Here is a 10,923-nt window from a genome sequence, read left to right as displayed (position 1 = left end):
GGCAGTTTTTGTCCATCACTCTTATTGTCCTAATGAACAAAAAACCTTAAAAATGGGGTTTGTGTTAGCTGATCACACTAAAAAATATCAAAATGATATTTTAAACTTCCCTGCCTCAAAACTGCTCTTCCCAGGGTCTTTCCCATCTCTGTGAATGATGTCACCATTTACCTATTTGCCGGCACCCTGGATTCGGCTCTGCCACTCTGCCCCCTGCCTCCACATCCAACCCCATCCTGCTACCTCCACATCTGAAATAGTTTCTGAATGTACCATTTCTCACAATCTCCTACTCCAGGGCTTGGCAGACTATTTCCACAAGGGCCAGACTTGGTCCCCGGCCATTATCTGCCTCACTGGGCTGCCCCTGAGCATGTCCCATCTTTATCATCTGTCTGCCTTCTACAGTCTTCTCCCTGAGTTGACTTTTGCTCCCCTGTGGCCCATTCTTATAGTAGGAAGAATGACCCTTTTGGAAAAAAATCAGATTATCTTGCTTAAAACCATGCAATAGCTTCCTGTTAACTAGAACAAAGCAGTCTCCTGGCTTCGGGAGCATGTCGTGATCTGGAGCAACTTCTACCCCCGCCTCCTCTCCCACCGCCCCCCTTTCACTAACCCCTCTCTGCTTACCCTGTCCTTCTGTCCTTTGAACTCCCCCAGCCTCTTCTTGACTCAAGCCATGCTGTTTCCTCTGCTAAAAATGGACTTCTCTGGGATGATTCTTCTTTCCCATTTATACTAATATCACCTCCTCAGAAAACTCTTTCCTGGTCCACCTGGCAGACATACTCCTGTGCACACCCACCCGTCCCAACCACTCTGCGCCCCTCAGCCTGCTTAGCTTCTTCCAGCCTAACAACCTGAGCTCATTCCATTTATTTACTTATTTATGTGCATACCAAAGTCTTCTCCATGGCCATAAACTCCATGAAGGACGGGATTGTGTCCCATTTGTTGGTGTATCTGTAATCTCTGTAATATTCCTGGCAGATTGCAGGCATTCAAAAAATACTTGAGTGAAAGGAAGAACGAGCAATGCATCAATGATCAATGTTCAATGGTTTAAGGATGACATTCAAAGCCAAAGGTCACTCTCTGATCTCTCATTTCTTTTCCACTCTCTCGCTGCCACCGAGTACTTGAAAACATTTCAAATGTTTGGAGCTACACCGCACACTGTGAAGCCTTAATCAGGAAAAAGACTCCATGCTAATAAATTTGCTATCTAATGATCCAGTATCATCATTGCCATGTTTTAACTCAGTCAAGAAGCGAGTTTAACTTGGACAAGTTCAAACATTGGAGCAATTGTGAGGGCTTGCTTTTTTTTTTTTTTTTTTTGGTCCTATGGGTCCTCGAGGATTGTTCAAAATCAACAGAGACTGTTGGTGCCAGGACAGAGTCAGGAGACCTCAGCCTGTCATTTACTGGATGTGGGACCACAGACAAAGTACTGAGCTTTGGCCTGTCATTTACTGGATGTGGGACCACAGACAAAGTACTGAGCTTCTCTCACACTCCCTTTCATCATTGATAAACTGCACTACAAGTAAGATGATACCACAGAAGCACTGTAAGGGTTAATCCAGTTCTGTCTATAAAAGTGCTCTGTAAACTCAAAACTGCTGTCAAATCTCAGCTGTTTTTTTAAAAGTTTGCTGCCTTTGCCCAGGTGGTCTATGCTGTGCAGAACCCACACAAGACTTATTTTGTCTTCGGAACACAAGATCTTTGTGGATTTTTAATGTGTTACTGATCTGGGACACATTCACATTTTATTAGGAGGCTTCAATTAATAGGGGGGCTAAAAAAAAAGAATAAATGAAATGCTGGGAACTTTAGGTACCACCAAATGAGGGCAGGGGAGGGGGATTTTATAAAAAGCACAAGTTCTGAGGTTATACCTGGCCCTAAATCCTGCTTCTGCCATTTCTTAGTTGAACAACCTCGGAAAAGTCACTTCACTCTGGGTTTTGGGTAACGAACCTGTACAGGGAAGATAGTAATTCTTACTTTAGGGATTTGTTAAAAAGATAAAATGAAAAAATACGTGTAAAAAACACCTGGCCCCATGCCCAGCTCATAGGAGGAACAGAGAAATTTTGGTTGTCCTTTCTGTAATTCATAGTGGGCAGGATAGCAACTGCCACTTCTATTCTGGAGGGAAAAGAGCCCCGAAGAGAGTATTCTTCAAGAATCTTTGAGCTCAAGTGGGATGAAGGAGGACTTCAGCCATGGGCTGATGCCCAGGGTGGGAACCTCCAGCTTCCTCAGGGGAATTCCCCAGGAGGAAGAGAGGAAATAGGCCTGTCTGTTTCTCAGATGTCCCCACATGTGTGGTTTCATAAGCAACGTTTCAACCTTAACCAGAACAAGTTGGGAGAGCTCCTGCTCTGCCTCCAAATCCAACATTTTCTGACTTACATCTGTGGAGCCAGGGACATTTTCAAAACCCAGTACTCATTCAGACACAAACTACGTAAATATGTGGGACAGGAAAGTGCCAAGCAAGGCATACATGCTGCAAGGAAGTTACAGGTTGTACCAGACCTGGTATTTCAAATTTGCACAATGATTGTTTTAGTTACATTGGAGGCTGCTGATGAGTGGTAGAATTATTTCCTGTTTGAGAGAATGTTCTTGTTCTTTGTTTCTCTGTGTTCTCTCTTCCAAAAGGAATCTAATCATTCCTTCTGATTAATTTCTAACTATACATACTTAGTAGAATTAAAAACAGGTATATGTGCCAAATAAGGAGGCATCAAATGAGCTACATCCTAAAATAACATTCTTTTTTTCAAAGACAGAGTATGGCTGCCTTAAGGAGACCTCATCTGAGTCCATAACAGGACAAAAGGTAACAAAAACTGGACTGGGCTCAAAGGTCCATAAAGTGTGGTCATTGTTGGTGATGGGTCAGTGGGGCCCTCACCACCCTGAGGATGGCATACTGGCTCAGTCTTACTTACCAGGGAACCTGGAGCATGGTCAAGCAACAGCTTCTCATTAAGAACCGAGGACTGAGGACTGTCTTGGGTTAGAGATGAGGAATGTCTGATCTAAGCCAAGTGAACAAAGCCCTCAGGGCTAGCACCTTGGGTGTTCTTTTTCAGAGATACGTTACAGGTTGTTTCAAGCCACGAACAAAATTGCTCCTGAAAGGAGATTTGGGTGTTTAGGGCCAGCAACCTGAAGTGAATTTCTTGTAACAGATATCTCCCCAAAATACCTCCACCGTGTTATCTCCTTTCATTATGTCTGCATAAAGCTAAGAAAAGAAGCTTGTTGAATGAATCATCCCAACTAGTTACTTGGGAAGAGGGACCGGAGTGATGGTTTCTGAAGTGTCCAGTTTTTTAACTGCCTTGATGAGGAAATGAGAAAAGAATTTCCTAGGAGAAATTGTCTTTCCTTCATCAGAGACAATCCCTATTTTCATGGTGCAGTAAGACCCTAAAATTGGGGGGTACAAGCCTGCTTTTTGGGGGGGCTGGCTAACAGATAGAACTGGTGTCCTACAAAGACCTCTGGGCTCTAGGCTGACAACCTCAATGTTATGACCTTGTCCTCTCCTCTGCTAAGATCAGAGTTGGAGAAGGCATTCTACTACTTATCTTAAAGGCATCGACCTCAGCCATTCACAGATATCTAAATCTTATTTTCTCTTAAATCTTTAAACCACTATTTCTGGTATTCTTCCGAGGTGAGAGTACATAGGCAAGAAAGAACAATGAATTTATTTATTCTATTCATGTGCTTCAACCAGGTAATGATTCATACTCATGATGATAAAATTCAAACAATGCAAAAATAAGTCCCCCTCATACCCCAGCCTCCCAGTTGTCCATATTTTTCCTCTGAGAAATCCAATATTGCCAGTTTCTTCTTTTTGTGCATCCTTCAAGGGAGAGCTTATATATACAAAGCATCCTTTAAAAATGCAAATGGGCTGGGGCACCTGGATGGCTCAGTCGGTTAAGTGTCAGACTCTTGATTTCAGCTCAGGTCATGATCTCAGTGTCGTGAGAGCCCCGCATCGGGCTCCATGCTTGGCGGGGAGTCTGCTTTGGATTCTTTCCTCTCCCTCTGCCCTCCCTCCCCGCTCTCTCTCTCTCTCTCCTCTTTCTTTCTCTCTCAAATAAATAAATTTTAAAAATGCAAATGGAAATGTAGTATATACACTCTTCCGCATTTTGCTTTTTTTTCATTTACTAATTTATCTTGGAGATAATTTTGTGTCAATAGATCTACTTTATTCTTTTTAATGGATGGATTATTATATTAAGTATACCTGTTATAGAAATGTACCATAATTTAACTTGTCCAGTATTGATGAACATTTAAGTTGTTTCTAGAATTTTGCTATTATAAACAATGTTGCCACTTGTATGTTGGAGCAGGTGTAATTTTGAGCAAAGATGAATTTGGTCAGGATCTCAGGCCTTAAATCATTGGTCAGTTGCCTGTCTCCACAGTGTGTGCCAGAAAGAACATCAGAAGCACAAAAGATTAAGCTGTTCTTACCCACTCCCTACACACATACACACACAATAATAATTAATAATAATAATAAAAATAAAGAAGATTAAAGGAAGCTTTGGGACATGATGGTCATGCCTTGGCCTTGATGGTGGTGATGGTTTCATGAGTGTATATTTATCTCCAAACTCATATTTCAATATGTGAAGCTCTCTACATGTCAATCATACCTCAACAATGTGGTTAAAAAAAAGGAAATGCTAAAGATACTCTGACCAAATGCATATGCTCCATCATTGGGGTAATAAAGTGCTTACAAAGACAGCTGCAATAATTGTACCCATCCCTGTATGCACACTTCTTTGCAATGGCCTTCACTATGCCTCGCATCCTGAGGGACAGTCCATTTCTCTACACCTTCTATCTGACCTCACCTTGCGATTGTTTTCTACAATCAAGAGTAGAAAACGTGACATTATGAAGGTTCCAGGTCCCGGCTTATTGCCAGTGTTGTTCTGCTCTAGGAATGCCCGAGGCCCTCACTTGGGCCATACTGACGCCTAGCGAGCCCTACACTCGTCTCCCCCAAGCACTACTGGGGCCGAGCTTGTGTCTTCATCTGCCCTTGTAGTTCTTGTTATGATTGCAGTGTGCACCTCAGCAAAGCCATCTGGGGTCTTTGAAGAACAAGATTTGTACTCATAGGTCCTAGAGGATACATGGCATGCCCAAGGGCCACCCAGAAAAGTCTCAGCTAGAGAGTTGTGGGGAGGGTGGACCTGGAGCTCTGCCTCTATTAGGGTCCAAGGGTGGGGTGGTGTTTCACAGGCTGACTCTTTATTGGCGAATTTAAAACATAAGAGCAGGAATTAGGGCAAGGGGAGCGAGAAGCTTGGCCACTCCTGAGTTAGCTACGTTCCCCAGGGCTTTCTAAAAAGGGAAATTCATGAGGGGGCACGGGGGGTCCTACTTCCTTATCTAGTGGTTTTGCTAGTCACTGTGTCCCACAACTGGCACTATTTTGGAGAGGGATGTCTTTGAAATGGATGCCTCTGCCATCAAGAGCTTAAAGTCAGGCCATGATGCTACAATCAAAATGCTTAATGCCAGGCACTTACACTGCTGCCATCTTCCGGCTGCCCCAGGTTCTCCCGCTCTCTGAAAATGCAGCCTGACAACTGGGAAAGCCCAGTGAGGCCTGCTGAGGGTGAGAGATCACGTGAAGGCCAGCCGGCCCCAGCTCCAACTCCCAGCTGTGAAAATGGCTGCTAGTTGAGCCACTAAGTTAAGGGTTATTTGCTAAGTAGCAATAGACCACTGATACTCGTGGGTAAGCATCTGCCCCAGCCTCCATCTCAGGGATGTTCAGATCATGGGCTCCAGACTCCCCAGGACAACCACCTGGACTGTGTTTTAAAAATGCAGATTCCTGGCCCTGAATTAAAATTCTCAGGTTGGGCCTATGAATTTACATTTCAGCAGGTTCCCCAGATGGTTCCTTTTTAATGTAATATTGGATGCATGACTTACATGCTACCTTTATGTATTATATGAGGTTGTGAAGCAGAATAAGAAGCCCCAATAAACCCTCTACCATCTTAAGAACTAGAAATTACCAACACCTTGGTAGTCTCCTTCCCTGTCCCCTTCCATTGTCTCTCCAACTAAAGAGGCAACAACATCCTGAATTGGGAGTTCATTATACCCTGTGTGTGTATTATATATAAATAATATTTGTATAATATATATTAATTAATATTAGTATTATATAATTAATATATTATGTTAATGTATAATTAACATAATATATTAATTAATATATAATATATTATTATACGAATATTCACATACTATATATAGTCAGGGGGAATACGTGTGTTCATATCTGTGTATATAATACACACACAGGGCGCCTGGGTGGCTCAGTCGTTAAGCATCTGCCTTCGGCTCAGGTCATGATCCTGGGGTCCTGGGATCGAGTCCCACATCGGGCTCCTTGCTCGGTGGGAAGCCTGATTCTCCCTCTCCCACTTCCCCTGCTTGTGTTCCTGCTTTCACTATCTCTCTCTCTGTCAAATAAATAAATAAAATCTAAATCTATATATATATAATACACACACACACATTCACATACCGCATATATTTAGTTTTGCTTATTTTTAAACTTCATTTAAGAATTGTACCACAGTACCCGGCAAAGCAGAAGATTAGAGTGATAAGGGTATGATCTCTAGTGTTAAGCTGCCTGTGTTCAAATTCTAGCTCAGTCCTTTAGTATCTGTGTGACCTTAGGCAATTTACTTAATGTCTGCATGATTTGGTTTCCACTTCTATAAAATAGGAGTAATAATAATATCTAAACTTTTAGGGTCTTGGTAGAAGTAAATGAGCTAACACATGTAAAGTACTTAGACTAGCGCCCTACACGGAGTAAGTGCTCTGTCAGTATTACTATTTTTATTTTGAAATTTGCTTATTTCGGCCAGCACTATGTGTGTGGGACTCAGGAGTGCTCTGCGTATCCCTGTATTCTTGTACAGTTATATGAGGTTTATATGAGGTTGTGAAGCAGAATAAGAAGCCCCAATAAACCCTCTACCATCTTAAGAACTAGAAATTCTTGTACAGTTGCTCTGAGTGTCCGTGTGGTAAGTAACTGGACTGCGAGTTATATACCCATTCTCTACTTAATGGATTATCATCATTGTTTCCAGTTCTTTACTTTTACAACAATACTAGTACGAACATTCTTCTACACATCTCCTAGGAGACGTGCAGACTCTCCTCTGGGGTGTGTGTCTAGGACTGCGGTTGCGGGATCATAGATGGGTGGGGCCAAGCGCTTCCCGTAGCGCTGGTATCAGAGCCAGGCTCTAGACTCTTGTTTCACATCTGCACCACTATTTGGTTTTATCAGACCCCAGAATTCTAATGCATTTATTTTTTCTAGAGATTTTATTTATTTATTTGAGACAGAGAGTGAGAGAGCACGAGCAGAAGGAAAGGCAGAGGGAGAGGGAGAAGCAGACTCCCCACTGAGCAGGGAACCCCATGTGGGGCTCCATCCCAGGACCCCGGTATCATGACCTGAGCCAAAGGCAGATGCTTAAATGACTGAGCCACCCAAGTGCCCCTAACGCATTTATTTTTGAGGCTTAGAGAAACATTCTGGCTCAAGATTTTGGTGAAAATGAGGTATACCTTTTGAAAAAAAAGTTGAATAATTTGCCTTCGTTGACTTCACACTTGAGGAAGCCTAAAGGCCTTCCCTCACTCCTTCTCAGACCCTCGCTCCATCACCGCTTCCTACTGTGGTTCTTCTCTGCCCCCCCCCCCAATGCTGTACCATGTGTCCCCCCTACTTCCCTGACCACTCTCTCCTTTCTCCTCCCTCTCTGCTGATCTCACTTATCCCCTGCTGCCCTTCCAGGCTGCCTGGGTTTGAATCCTGACACTTTTCAGCTCCCCACTGTGTAACTACAGACAAATTTGTTAATCTTTCTGTGTCTCAGTTTCCTTAGCTCTACCTCACCTGGTACAGTGAGCATTTGATGTAAAGCACCCAAAACAGGGTCTGGCATGTGTTAAGTGCTCATTAATATTAGCTGCCATTATTCCCTTCATCTTAAGTTTGCAGGGCAGCAGACTCCGAGATCTGCATGCAGGAGATTTACTGGGGAGTGTCCTCTGTATCAGCACCCTGGAGGGTTGTCAGAAGCAGAGAGGGCAGAGAACCATGACTCAGTAACAACAAAGGTCTCAGCCAATCCTGCAGGAGCTCTGGAGCTGATGGCCTTTCAGAATCCCCCAAACTGCGGCCTGAGGTCAAGTCTTTCATCTCCCACATCCACCAGTCACTGGGTGCCGGCCTGGAAAAGGGACAGTTGGCTAAGGCAGCTCTCTTCAGCTTTTTTGAAGACAATGGCCAGAGACAGCTCCAGCTGAGGGTGGTTAGCTTCTAACCCTACCAGTGGCCCAGAGACAAGGGCTTCAGTCCTAAAGGGGGTGGGGTCGGCTGTCCTCTGCAATATTCACTATATTTCTTCTGTATTTTCTCCCATGGAAACCACTCAGGTTATTTCTTCCTTTTAAATTGTATTAAACTTTTTTTCTCCTTTGTCAGGTTGACATATGGTAGCAAAAAAACCCTATGTCATGAACAGATATTTTTCCAAAGAAGACATCCAAATGGCCAACAGACACATGAAAAAGTGCTCAAAATCACTCAGCAACAGGGAAATCCAAATCAAAACCTCAATGAGATATCACCTCACACCAGTCAGAATGGCTAAAATTAACAAGTCAGGAAATGACAGATGTTGGTGGGGATGCGGTGAAAGGGGAACCCTCCTACACTGTTGGTGGGAATGCAAGCTGGTGCAACCACTCTGGAAAACAGTATGGAGGTTCCTCAAAAAGTTGAAAATAGAGCTACCCTATGACCCAGCAATTGCACTACTGGGTATTTACCCCAAAGATACAAATGTAGGGATCCGGAGGGGTACGTGCACCCCGATGTTTATAGCAGCAATGTCCACAATAGCCAAACTGTGGAAAGAGCCAAGATGTCCATCGACAGATGAATGGATAAAGAAGATGTGGTATATATATATATATATATATATATATATATATATATATATATAGTGGAATATTATGCAGCCATCAAAAAGAATGAGATCTTGCCATTTGCAATGACGTGGATGGAACTGGAGGGTGTTATGCTGAGTGAAATAAGTCAATCAGAGAAAGACATGTATCATATGCCTCACTGATATGAGGAATTCTTAATCGCAGGAAACAAACTGAGGGTTGCTGGAGTGGGGGTTGGGGTGGGAGGGATGGGGTGACTGGGTGATAGACACTGGGGAGGGTATGTGCTATGGTGAGCGCTGTGAATTGTGCAAGACTGTTGAATCACAGATCTGTACCTTTGAAACAAATAATACATTATATGTTAAGAAGAAAAAAAAAGAAGAAGATAGAAGGAAGGGAAGAATGAAGGGGGGGAAATCGGAGGGGGAGACGAACCATAAGAGACGATGGACTCTGAAAAACAAACTGAGGGTTCTAGAGGGGAGGGGGGTGGGAGAATGGGTTAGCCTGGTGATGGGTATTGGGGGGGGCATGTTCTGCATGGAGCACTGGGTGTTGTGCACAAACAATGAATCATGGAACACTACATCAAAAACCAATGATGTGATGTATGGGGATTAACATAACAATAAAAAATTTTTTTAAAAACCCTATGTCATTTTGAGGACAAAAAGAGTCTACTTTATTTGGCATTTTAGGAACTAAAGTCAGTTGCAGGTTGACTTCTACTTTGTCAGTTATGGTGGTATTGCATGGAACTAGCCAAAGACTCCCGTGCTATGTGTCTGTGCTATATTCGTTAACAACAAACAGCATAAAAACATACAGGCCTTCAGCAAAGTTACTGTTTATTGATGCTGAGCTACATCAATCTACTGTTTATCTTTCTTATTAAATTCCAGAGGTACCATAGGAAAGAAAAGTTAATACTGCTAAGAGTCCGTGTTCTTCATCTGTAAGATGGTTAAAATTTACCTATCTCAAAGGATTCTATGGGGAAAAATGTACAAAAAGAAAGTCCAGTAAAGAAATGACCACTGTCAGTGTAAGGTGTTAAATCATCAAAGCATATGACAACATTGCCTTTGTTGCACATTTATAAAAAAGAACTTAAAAATCCTAGCAATCCTAAACAATCCTCAAAGCCACAGTGACCACCAGCATAGATGGTGACCTCAGAGGCCACTCAGTGTTGAAAACTTTCAACAACAGACCCATTTACTCACCCTCATTCATGACGGGAAAATCTAGATGAATACTCTAAGAAAAGAACGGTTCAGATAAATGTCAGATGGCTAGCAATAACCAAAAGCTGATTAAATATCGAGTGCCTATAACCCAATTTAGAGTGTTTGCTCACATTTTCTGCTTTCTAAAAGCTGATCAATAAAAATAGACTTGGAGTTTTCGTGTGTGATCACAGGCAATATTGGGACATACTTTGATCACAGATATGCCAGACATCCTCTGGCTTTCATTGATCTACATTGTACCGAGTGCCTAGCCTGAAAATAGCAGTAAGCAAAGATTAAGGCTTCCTTAGAAAGAAAAGAGCAAGGACCCCTCTATACTTGTAGGATAGGTAGGGAGCAAGTAAGATGAAGCTACAGGTCTTTCAAAGGCTTTCTTTCTACAAACCCATGTATGAATGGTGACAAACAACGATGGGACATTTTTTTCTTCCTCTGTCTATATTAACATGGTTTCTGTACATAATTTTCTCCTGTATTTTTTTTCTCTTTTCCCCATTTTCTCTTAAATAGAGAACAAAAATCAATTCCTTTTTCAACAAAACACAACACAAGGAATGAACTGATAAGAGTTCTCTACCCAAGAGCCTGGAAG

This window comes from Neomonachus schauinslandi, unplaced genomic scaffold (genome assembly GCF_002201575.2).
Source record: "Neomonachus schauinslandi unplaced genomic scaffold, ASM220157v2 HiC_scaffold_126, whole genome shotgun sequence".
In the NCBI taxonomy this organism is placed as follows: domain Eukaryota; kingdom Metazoa; phylum Chordata; class Mammalia; order Carnivora; family Phocidae; genus Neomonachus; species Neomonachus schauinslandi.
This window is presented reverse-complemented; position numbering follows the sequence as displayed.